Consider the following 12,055-nt stretch of genomic DNA (forward strand, 5'->3'; position numbering starts at 1 on the left):
AATTATAATACAGCTGTTAGTTTAGACTGTTATGAACTAGTGAATAATGAAAAGTAGAACTAGTGTCACCATGTGAATTATAATACAGCTGTTAGTTTAGACTGTTATGAACTAGTGAATAATGAAAAGTAGAACTAGTGTCACCATGTGAATTATAATACAGCTGTTAGTTTAGACTGTTATGAACTAGTGAATAATGAAAAGTAGAACTAGTGTCACCATGTGAATTATAATACAGCTGTTAGTTTAGACTGTTATGAACTAGTGAATAATGAAAAGTAGAACTAGTGTCACCATGTGAATTATAATACAGCTGTTAGTTTAGACTGTTATGAACTAGTGAATAATGAAAAGTAGAACTAGTGTCACCATGTGAATTATAATACAGCTGTTAGTTTAGACTGTTATGAACTAGTGAATAATGAAAAGTAGAACTAGTGTCACCATGTGAATTATAATACAGCTGTTAGTTTAGACTGTTATGAACTAGTGAATAATGAAAAGTAGAACTAGTGTCACCATGTGAATTATAATACAGCTGTTAGTTTAGACTGTTATGAACTAGTGAATAATGAAAAGTAGAACTAGTGTCACCATGTGAATTATAATACAGCTGTTAGTTTAGACTGTTATGAACTAGTGAATAATGAAAAGTAGAACTAGTGTCACCATGTGAATTATAATACAGCTGTTAGTTTAGACTGTTATGAACTAGTGAATAATGAAAAGTAGAACTAGTGTCACCATGTGAATTATAATACAGCTGTTAGTTTAGACTGTTATGAAACTAGTGAATAATGAAAAGTAGAACTAGTGTCACCATGTGAATTATAATACAGCTGTTAGTTTAGACTGTTATGAACTAGTGAATAATGAAAAGTAGAACTAGTGTCACCATGTGAATTATAATACAGCTGTTAGTTTAGACTGTTATGAACTAGTGAATAATGAAAAGTAGAACTAGTGTCACCATGTGAATTATAATACAGCTGTTAGTTTAGACTGTTATGAACTAGTGAATAATGAAAAGTAGAACTAGTGTCACCATGTTAGTTTAACTTATAATAGTGAATAATGCTAGTGTCACCATGTGAATTATAATACAGCTGACTGTTATGAACTAGTGAATAATGAAAAGTAGAACTAGTGTCACCATGTGAATTATAATACAGCTGTTAGTTTAGACTGTTATGAACTAGTGAATAATGAAAAGTAGAACTAGTGTCACCATGTGAATTATAATACAGCTGTTAGTTTAGACTGTTATGAACTAGTGAATAATGAAAAGTAGAACTAGTGTCACCATGTGAATTATAATACAGCTGTTAGTTTAGACTGTTATGAACTAGTGAATAATGAAAAGTAGAACTAGTGTCACCATGTGAATTATAATACAGCTGTTAGTTTAGACTGTTATGAACTAGTGAATAATCAAAAGTAGAACTAGTGTCACCATGTGAATTATAATACAGCTGTTAGTTTAGACTGTTATCAACTAGTGAATAATGAAAAGTAGAACTAGTGTCACCATGTGAATTATAATACAGCTGTTAGTTTGTTATGAACTAGTGAATAATGAAAAGTAGAACTAGTGTCACCATGTGAATTATAATACAGCTGTTAGTTTAGACTGTTATGAACTAGTGAATAATGAAAAGTAGAACTAGTGTCACCATGTGAATTATAATACAGCTGTTAGTTTAGACTGTTATGAACTAGTAAATAAATAAAAGTAGAACTAGTGTCACCATGTGAATTATAATACAGCTGTTAGTTTAGACTGTTATGAACTAGTGAATAATGAAAAGTAGAACTAGTGTCACCATGTGAATTATAATACAGCTGTTAGTTTAGACTGTTATGAACTAGTGAATAATGAAAAGTAGAACTAGTGTCACCATGTGAATTATAATACAGCTGTCAGTTTGGACTGTTATGAACTAGTGAATAATGAAAAGTAGAACTAGTGTCACCATGTGAATTATAATACAGCTGTTAGTTTAGACTGTTATGAATTAGTGAATAATGAAAAGTAGAACTAGTGTCACCATGTGAATTATAATACAGCTGTTAGTTTAGACTGTTATGAACTAGTGAATAATGAAAAGTAGAACTAGTGTCACCATGTGAATTATAATACAGCTGTTAGTTTAGACTGTTATGAACTAGTGAATAATGAAAAGTAGAACTAGTGTCACCATGTGAATTATAATACAGCTGTTAGTTTAGACTGTTATGAACTAGTGAATAATGAAAAGTAGAACTAGTGTCACCATGTGAATTATAATACAGCTGTTAGTTTAGACTGTTATGAACTTAGTGAATAATGAAAAGTAGAACTAGTGTCACCATGTGAATTATAATACAGCTGTTAGTTTAGACTGTTATGAACTAGTGAATAATGAAAAGTAGAACTAGTGTCACCATGTGAATTATAATACAGCTGTTAGTTTAGACTGTTATGAACTAGTGAATAATGAAAAGTAGAACTAGTGTCACCATGTGAATTATAATACAGCTGTTAGTTTAGACTGTTATGAACTAGTGAATAATGAAAAGTAGAACTAGTGTCACCATGTGAATTATAATACAGCTGTTAGTTTAGACTGTTATGAATTAGTGAATAATGAAAAGTAGAACTAGTGTCACCATGTGAATTATAATACAGCTGTTAGTTTAGACTGTTATGAACTAGTGAATAATGAAAAGTAGAACTAGTGTCACCATGTGAATTATAATACAGCTGTTAGTTTAGACTGTTATCAATTAGTGAATAATGAAAAGTAGAACTAGTGTCACCATGTGAATTATAATACAGCTGTTAGTTTAGACTGTTATGAACTAGTGAATAATGAAAAGTAGAACTAGTGTCACCATGTGAATTATAATACAGCTGTTAGTTTAGACTGTTATGAACTAGTGAATAATGAAAAGTAGAACTAGTGTCACCATGTGAATTATAATACAGCTGTTAGTTTAGACTGTTATGAACTAGTGAATAATGAAAAGTAGAACTAGTGTCACCATGTGAATTATAATACAGCTGTTAGTTTAGACTGTTATGAACTAGTGAATAATGAAAAGTAGAACTAGTGTCACCATGTGAATTATAATACAGCTGTTAGTTTAGACTGTTATGAACTAGTGAATAATGAAAAGTAGAACTAGTGTCACCATGTGAATTATAATACAGCTGTTAGTTTAGACTGTTATGAACTAGTGAATAATGAAAAGTAGAACTAGTGTCACCATGTGAATTATAATACAGCTGTTAGTTTAGACTGTTATGAACTAGTGAATAATGAAAAGTAGAACTAGTGTCACCATGTGAATTATAATACAGCTGTTAGTTTAGACTGTTATGAATTAGTGAATAATGAAAAGTAGAACTAGTGTCACCATGTGAATTATAATACAGCTGTTAGTTTAGACTGTTATGAACTAGTGAATAATAAAAAGTAGAACTAGTGTCACCATGTGAATTATAATACAGCTGTTAGTTTAGACTGTTATCAATTAGTGAATAATGAAAAGTAGAACTAGTGTCACCATGTGAATTATAATACAGCTGTTAGTTTAGACTGTTATGAACTAGTGAATAATGAAAAGTAGAACTAGTGTCACCATGTGAATTATAATACAGCTGTTAGTTTAGACTGTTATGAACTAGTGAATAATGAAAAGTAGAACTAGTGTCACCATGTGAATTATAATACAGCTGTTAGTTTAGACTGTTATGAACTAGTGAATAATGAAAAGTAGAACTAGTGTCACCATGTGAATTATAATACAGCTGTTAGTTTAGACTGTTATGAACTAGTGAATAATGAAAAGTAGAACTAGTGTCACCATGTGAATTATAATACAGCTGTTAGTTTAGACTGTTATGAATTAGTGAATAATGAAAAGTAGAACTAGTGTCACCATGTGAATTATAATACAGCTGTTAGTTTAGACTGTTATGAACTAGTGAATAATGAAAAGTAGAACTAGTGTCACCATGTGAATTATAATACAGCTGTTAGTTTAGACTGTTATGAACTAGTGAATAATGAAAAGTAGAACTAGTGTCACCATGTGAATTATAATACAGCTGTTAGTTTAGACTGTTATGAACTAGTGAATAATGAAAAGTAGAACTAGTGTCACCATGTGAATTATAATACAGCTGTTAGTTTAGACTGTTATGAACTAGTGAATAATGAAAAGTAGAACTAGTGTCACCACGTGAATTATAATACAGCTGTTAGTTTAGACTGTTATGAACTAGTGAATAATGAAAAGTAGAACTAGTGTCACCATGTGAATTATAATACAGCTGTTAGTTTAGACTGTTATGAACTAGTGAATAATGAAAAGTAGAACTAGTGTCACCACGTGAATTATAATACAGCTGTTAGTTTAGACTGTTATCAATTAGTGAATAATGAAAAGTAGAACTAGTGTCACCATGTGAATTATAATACAGCTGTTAGTTTAGACTGTTATGAACTAGTGAATAATGAAAAGTAGAACTAGTGTCACCATGTGAATTATAATACAGCTGTTAGTTTAGACTGTTATGAACTAGTGAATAATGAAAAGTAGAACTAGTGTCACCATGTGAATTATAATACAGCTGTTAGTTTAGACTGTTATGAACTAGTGAATAATGAAAAGTAGAACTAGTGTCACCACGTGAATTATAATACAGCTGTTAGTTTAGACTGTTATGAACTAGTGAATAATGAAAAGTAGAACTAGTGTCACCATGTGAATTATAATACAGCTGTTAGTTTAGACTGTTATGAACTAGTGAATAATGAAAAGTAGAACTAGTGTCACCATGTGAATTATAATACAGCTGTTAGTTTAGACTGTTATGAACTAGTGAATAATGAAAAGTAGAACTAGTGTCACCATGTGAATTATAATACAGCTGTTAGTTTAGACTGTTATGAACTAGTGAATAATGAAAAGTAGAACTAGTGTCACCATGTGAATTATAATACAGCTGTTAGTTTAGACTGTTATCAATTAGTGAATAATGAAAAGTAGAACTAGTGTCACCATGTGAATTATAATACAGCTGTTAGTTTAGACTGTTATGAACTAGTGAATAATGAAAAGTAGAACTAGTGTCACCACGTGAATTATAATACAGCTGTTAGTTTAGACTGTTATGAATTAGTGAATAATGAAAAGTAGAACTAGTGTCACCATGTGAATTATAATACAGCTGTTAGTTTAGACTGTTATGAACTAGTGAATAATGAAAAGTAGAACTAGTGTCACCACGTGAATTATAATACAGCTGTTAGTTTAGACTGTTATCAATTAGTGAATAATGAAAAGTAGAACTAGTGTCACCATGTGAATTATAATACAGCTGTTAGTTTAGACTGTTATGAACTAGTGAATAATGAAAAGTAGAACTAGTGTCACCATGTGAATTATAATACAGCTGTTAGTTTAGACTGTTATCAATTAGTGAATAATGAAAAGTAGAACTAGTGTCACCATGTGAATTATAATACAGCTGTTAGTTTAGACTGTTATGAACTAGTGAATAATGAAAAGTAGAACTAGTGTCACCATGTGAATTATAATACAGCTGTTAGTTTAGACTGTTATCAATTAGTGAATAATGAAAAGTAGAACTAGTGTCACCATGTGAATTATAATACAGCTGTTAGTTTAGACTGTTATGAACTAGTGAATAATGAAAAGTAGAACTAGTGTCACCATGTGAATTATAATACAGCTGTTAGTTTAGACTGTTATGAATTAGTGAATAATGAAAAGTAGAACTAGTGTCACCATGTGAATTATAATACAGCTGTTAGTTTAGACTGTTATGAACTAGTGAATAATGAAAAGTAGAACTAGTGTCACCATGTGAATTATAATACAGCTGTTAGTTTAGACTGTTATCAATTAGTGAATAATGAAAAGTAGAACTAGTGTCACCATGTGAATTATAATACAGCTGTTAGTTTAGACTGTTATGAACTAGTGAATAATGAAAAGTAGAACTAGTGTCACCATGTGAATTATAATACAGCTGTTAGTTTAGACTGTTATGAACTAGTGAATAATGAAAAGTAGAACTAGTGTCACCATGTGAATTATAATACAGCTGTTAGTTTAGACTGTTATGAACTAGTGAATAATGAAAAGTAGAACTAGTGTCACCATGTGAATTATAATACAGCTGTTAGTTTAGACTGTTATGAACTAGTGAATAATGAAAAGTAGAACTAGTGTCACCATGTGAATTATAATACAGCTGTTAGTTTAGACTGTTATGAATTAGTGAATAATGAAAAGTAGAACTAGTGTCACCATGTGAATTATAATACAGCTGTTAGTTTAGACTGTTATGAACTAGTGAATAATGAAAAGTAGAACTAGTGTCACCATGTGAATTATAATACAGCTGTTAGTTTAGACTGTTATGAATTAGTGAATAATGAAAAGTAGAACTAGTGTCACCATGTGAATTATAATACAGCTGTTAGTTTAGACTGTTATGAACTAGTGAATAATGAAAAGTAGAACTAGTGTCACCATGTGAATTATAATACAGCTGTTAGTTTAGACTGTTATGAACTAGTGAATAATGAAAAGTAGAACTAGTGTCACCATGTGAATTATAATACAGCTGTTAGTTTAGACTGTTATGAACTAGTGAATAATGAAAAGTAGAACTAGTGTCACCATGTGAATTATAATACAGCTGTTAGTTTAGACTGTTATGAACTAGTGAATAATGAAAAGTAGAACTAGTGTCACCAATGAATTATAATACAGCTGTTAGTTTAGACTGTTATGAACTAGTGAATAATGAAAAGTAGAACTAGTGTCACCACGTGAATTATAATACAGCTGTTAGTTTAGACTGTTATGAACTAGTGAATAATGAAAAGTAGAACTAGTGTCACCATGTGAATTATAATACAGCTGTTAGTTTAGACTGTTATCAATTAGTGAATAATGAAAAGTAGAACTAGTGTCACCATGTGAATTATAATACAGCTGTTAGTTTAGACTGTTATGAACTAGTGAATAATGAAAAGTAGAACTAGTGTCACCATGTGAATTATAATACAGCTGTTAGTTTAGACTGTTATGAACTAGTGAATAATGAAAAGTAGAACTAGTGTCACCATGTGAATTATAATACAGCTGTTAGTTTAGACTGTTATGAACTAGTGAATAATGAAAAGTAGAACTAGTGTCACCATGTGAATTATAATACAGCTGTTAGTTTAGACTGTTATGAACTAGTGAATAATGAAAAGTAGAACTAGTGTCACCATGTGAATTATAATACAGCTGTTAGTTTAGACTGTTATCAATTAGTGAATAATGAAAAGTAGAACTAGTGTCACCATGTGAATTATAATACAGCTGTTAGTTTAGACTGTTATGAACTAGTGAATAATGAAAAGTAGAACTAGTGTCACCATGTGAATTATAATACAGCTGTTAGTTTAGACTGTTATGAACTAGTGAATAATGAAAAGTAGAACTAGTGTCACCATGTGAATTATAATACAGCTGTTAGTTTAGACTGTTATGAATTAGTGAATAATGAAAAGTAGAACTAGTGTCACCATGTGAATTATAATACAGCTGTTAGTTTAGACTGTTATGAACTAGTGAATAATGAAAAGTAGAACTAGTGTCACCATGTGAATTATAATACAGCTGTTAGTTTAGACTGTTATCAATTAGTGAATAATGAAAAGTAGAACTAGTGTCACCATGTGAATTATAATACAGCTGTTAGTTTAGACTGTTATGAACTAGTGAATAATGAAAAGTAGAACTAGTGTCACCATGTGAATTATAATACAGCTGTTAGTTTAGACTGTTATGAACTAGTGAATAATGAAAAGTAGAACTAGTGTCACCATGTGAATTATAATACAGCTGTTAGTTTAGACTGTTATGAATTAGTGAATAATGAAAAGTAGAACTAGTGTCACCATGTGAATTATAATACAGCTGTTAGTTTAGACTGTTATGAACTTGAGTGAATAATGAAAACTAGAACTAGTGTCACCATGTGAATTATAATACAGCTGTTAGTTTAGACTGTTATCAATTAGTGAATAATGAAAAGTAGAACTAGTGTCACCATGTGAATTATAATACAGCTGTTAGTTTAGACTGTTATGAACTAGTGAATAATGAAAAGTAGAACTAGTGTCACCACGTGAATTATAATACAGCTGTTAGTTTAGACTGTTATCAATTAGTGAATAATGAAAAGTAGAACTAGTGTCACCATGTGAATTATAATACAGCTGTTAGTTTAGACTGTTATGAACTAGTGAATAATGAAAAGTAGAACTAGTGTCACCATGTGAATTATAATACAGCTGTTAGTTTAGACTGTTATCAATTAGTGAATAATGAAAAGTAGAACTAGTGTCACCATGTGAATTATAATACAGCTGTTAGTTTAGACTGTTATGAACTAGTGAATAATGAAAAGTAGAACTAGTGTCACCATGTGAATTATAATACAGCTGTTAGTTTAGACTGTTATCAATTAGTGAATAATGAAAAGTAGAACTAGTGTCACCATGTGAATTATAATACAGCTGTTAGTTTAGACTGTTATCAACTAGTGAATAATGAAAAGTAGAACTAGTGTCACCATGTGAATTATAATACAGCTGTTAGTTTAGACTGTTATGAACTAGTGAATAATGAAAAGTAGAACTAGTGTCACCATGTGAATTATAATACAGCTGTTAGTTTAGACTGTTATCAATTAGTGAATAATGAAAAGTAGAACTAGTGTCACCACGTGAATTATAATACAGCTGTTAGTTTAGACTGTTATGAACTAGTGAATAATGAAAAGTAGAACTAGTGTCACCATGTGAATTATAATACAGCTGTTAGTTTAGACTGTTATGAACTAGTGAATAATGAAAAGTAGAACTAGTGTCACCATGTGAATTATAATACAGCTGTTAGTTTGGACTGTTATCAATTAGTGAATAATGAAAATTAGAACTAGTGTCACCATGTGAATTATAATACAGCTGTTAGTTTAGACTGTTATGAACTAGTGAATAATGAAAAGTAGAACTAGTGTCACCACGTGAATTATAATACAGCTGTTAGTTTAGACTGTTATCAATTAGTGAATACTGAAAAGTAGAACTAGTGTCACCACGTGAATTATAATACAGCTGTTAGTTTGTTATGAAGTAGTGAATAATAAAAAGTAGAACTAGTGTCACCATATGAATTATAATACAGCTGTTAGTTTAGACTGTTATGAACTAGTGAATAATGAAAAGAAGAACTAGTGTCACCACGTGAATTATAATACAGCTGTTAGTTTAGACTGTTATCAATTAGTGAATACTGAAAAGTAGAACTAGTGTCACCACGTGAATTATAATACAGCTGTTAGTTTAGACTGTTATGAACTAGTGAATAATGAAAAGTAGAACTAGTGTCACCACGTGAATTATAATACAGCTGTTAGTTTAGACTGTTATCAATTAGTGAACAATGAAAAGAAAAATAGTGTCACCACGTGAATTATAATACAGCTTTTAGTTTAGACTGTTATCAATTAGTGAATAATGAAAAGTAGAACTAGTGTCACCATGTGAATTATAATACAGCTGTTAGTTTAGACTGTTATGAACTAGTGAATAATGGAAAGTAGAACCAGTGTCACCAATGAATTACAATACAGCTGTTAGTTTAGACTGTTATCAATTAGTGAATAATGAAAAGTAGAACCAGTGTCACCATGTGAATTATAATACAGCTGTTAGTTTGGACTGTTATCAATTAGTGAATAATGAAAAGTAGAATTAGTGTCACCATGTGAATTATAATACAGCTGTTAGTTTAGACTGTTATGAACTAGTGAATAATGAAAAGTAGAACTAGTGTCACCACGTGAATTATAATACAGCTGTTAGTTTAGACTGTTATCAATTAGTGAATAATGAAAAGTAGAACTAGTGTCACCACGTGAATTATAATACAGCTGTTAGTTTAGACTGTTATGAACTAGTGAATAATAAAAAGTAGAACTAGTGTCACCATGTGAATTATAATACAGCTGTTAGTTTAGACTGTTATGAACTAGTGAATAATGAAAAGTAGAACTAGTGTCACCACGTGAATTATAATACAGCTGTTAGTTTAGACTGTTATCAATTAGTGAATACTGAAAAGTAGAACTAGTGTCACCACGTGAATTATAATACAGCTGTTAGTTTGGACTGTTATGAACAAGTGAATACTGAAAAGTAGAACTAGAGTCACCACGTGAATTATAATACAGCTGTTAGTTTAGACTGTTATGAACTAGTGAATAATGGAAAGTAGAACCAGTGTCACCAATGAATTACAATACAGCTGTTAGATTAGACTGTTATCAATTAGTGAATAATGAAAATTAGAACTAGTGTCACCATGTGAATTATAATACAGCTGTTAGTTTAGACTGTTATGAACTAGTGAATAATAAAAAGTAGAACTAGTGTCACCATGTGAATTATAATACAGCTGTTAGTTTGGACTGTTATCAATTAGTGAATAATGAAAAGTAGAACTAGTGTCACCATGTGAATTATAATACAGCTGTTAGTTTAGACTGTTATGAACTAGTGAATAATAAAAAGTAGAACTAGTGTCACCATGTGAATTATAATACAGCTGTTAGTTTAGACTGTTATGAACTAGTGAATAATAAAAAGTAGAACTAGTGTCACCATGTGAATTATAATACAGCTGTTAGTTTGGACTGTTAACAATTAGTGAATACTGAAAAGTAGAACTAGTGTCACCTGGTGAATTATAATACAGCTGTTAGTTTGCACTGTTATGAACAAGTGAATAATGAAAAGAAGAACTAGTGTCACCACGTGAATTATAATACAGCTGTTAGTTTAGACTGTTATGAATTAGTGAATACTGAAAAGTAGAACTAGTGTCACCACGTGAATTATAATACAGCTGTTAGTTTGGACTGTTATGAACAAGTGAATAATGAAAAGTAGAACTAGAGTCACCACGTGAATTATAATACAGCTGTTAGTTTAGACTGTTATGAACTAGTGAATAATGGAAAGTAGAACCAGTGTCACCAATGAATTACAATACAGCTGTTAGATTAGACTGTTATCAATTAGTGAATAATGAAAATTAGAACTAGTGTCACCATGTGAATTATAATACAGCTGTTAGTTTAGACTGTTATGAACTAGTGAATAATAAAAACTAGAACTAGTGTCACCATGTGAATTATAATACAGCTGTTAGTTTGGACTGTTATTAATTAGTGAATAATGAAAAGTAGAATTAGTGTCACCATGTGAATTATAATACAGCTGTTAGTTTAGACTGTTATGACTATTGAATAATAAAAAGTAGAACTAATGTCACCATGTGAATTATAATACAGCTGTTAGTTTAGACTGTTATGAACTAGTGAATAATAAAAAGTAGAACTAGTGTCACCATGTGAATTATAATACAGCTGTTAGTTTAGACTGTTAACAATTAGTGAATAATGAAAAGTAGAACTAGTGTCACCTGGTGAATTATAATACAGCTGTTAGTTTAGACTGTTATGAACAAGTGAATAATGAAAAGTAGAACTAGAGTCACCACGTGAATTATAATACAGCTGTTAGTTTAGACTGTTCAACTAGTGAATAATGAAAAGTAGAACTAGTGTCACCATGTGAATTATAATACAGCTGTTAATTTAGACTGTTATGAACTAGTGAATAATAAAAAGTAAATCCAGTGTCAACATGTGAATTATAATACAGCTGTTAGTTTAGACTGTTATGAACTAGTGAATAATAAAAAGTAGAACTAGTGTCACCATGTGAATTATAATACAGCTGTTAGTTTAGACTGTTATGAACTAGTGAATAATGAAAAGTAGAACTAATGTCACCACGTGAATTATAATACAGCTGTTAGTTTAGACTGTTATGAACTAGTGAATAATAAAAAGTAGAACTAGTGTCACCATGTGAATTATAATACAGCTGTTAGTTTAGACTGTCATCAA

The sequence above is a fragment of the Tachypleus tridentatus genome, chromosome 1, assembly GCF_004210375.1.
Source record: "Tachypleus tridentatus isolate NWPU-2018 chromosome 1, ASM421037v1, whole genome shotgun sequence".
Taxonomy (NCBI): domain Eukaryota; kingdom Metazoa; phylum Arthropoda; class Merostomata; order Xiphosura; family Limulidae; genus Tachypleus; species Tachypleus tridentatus.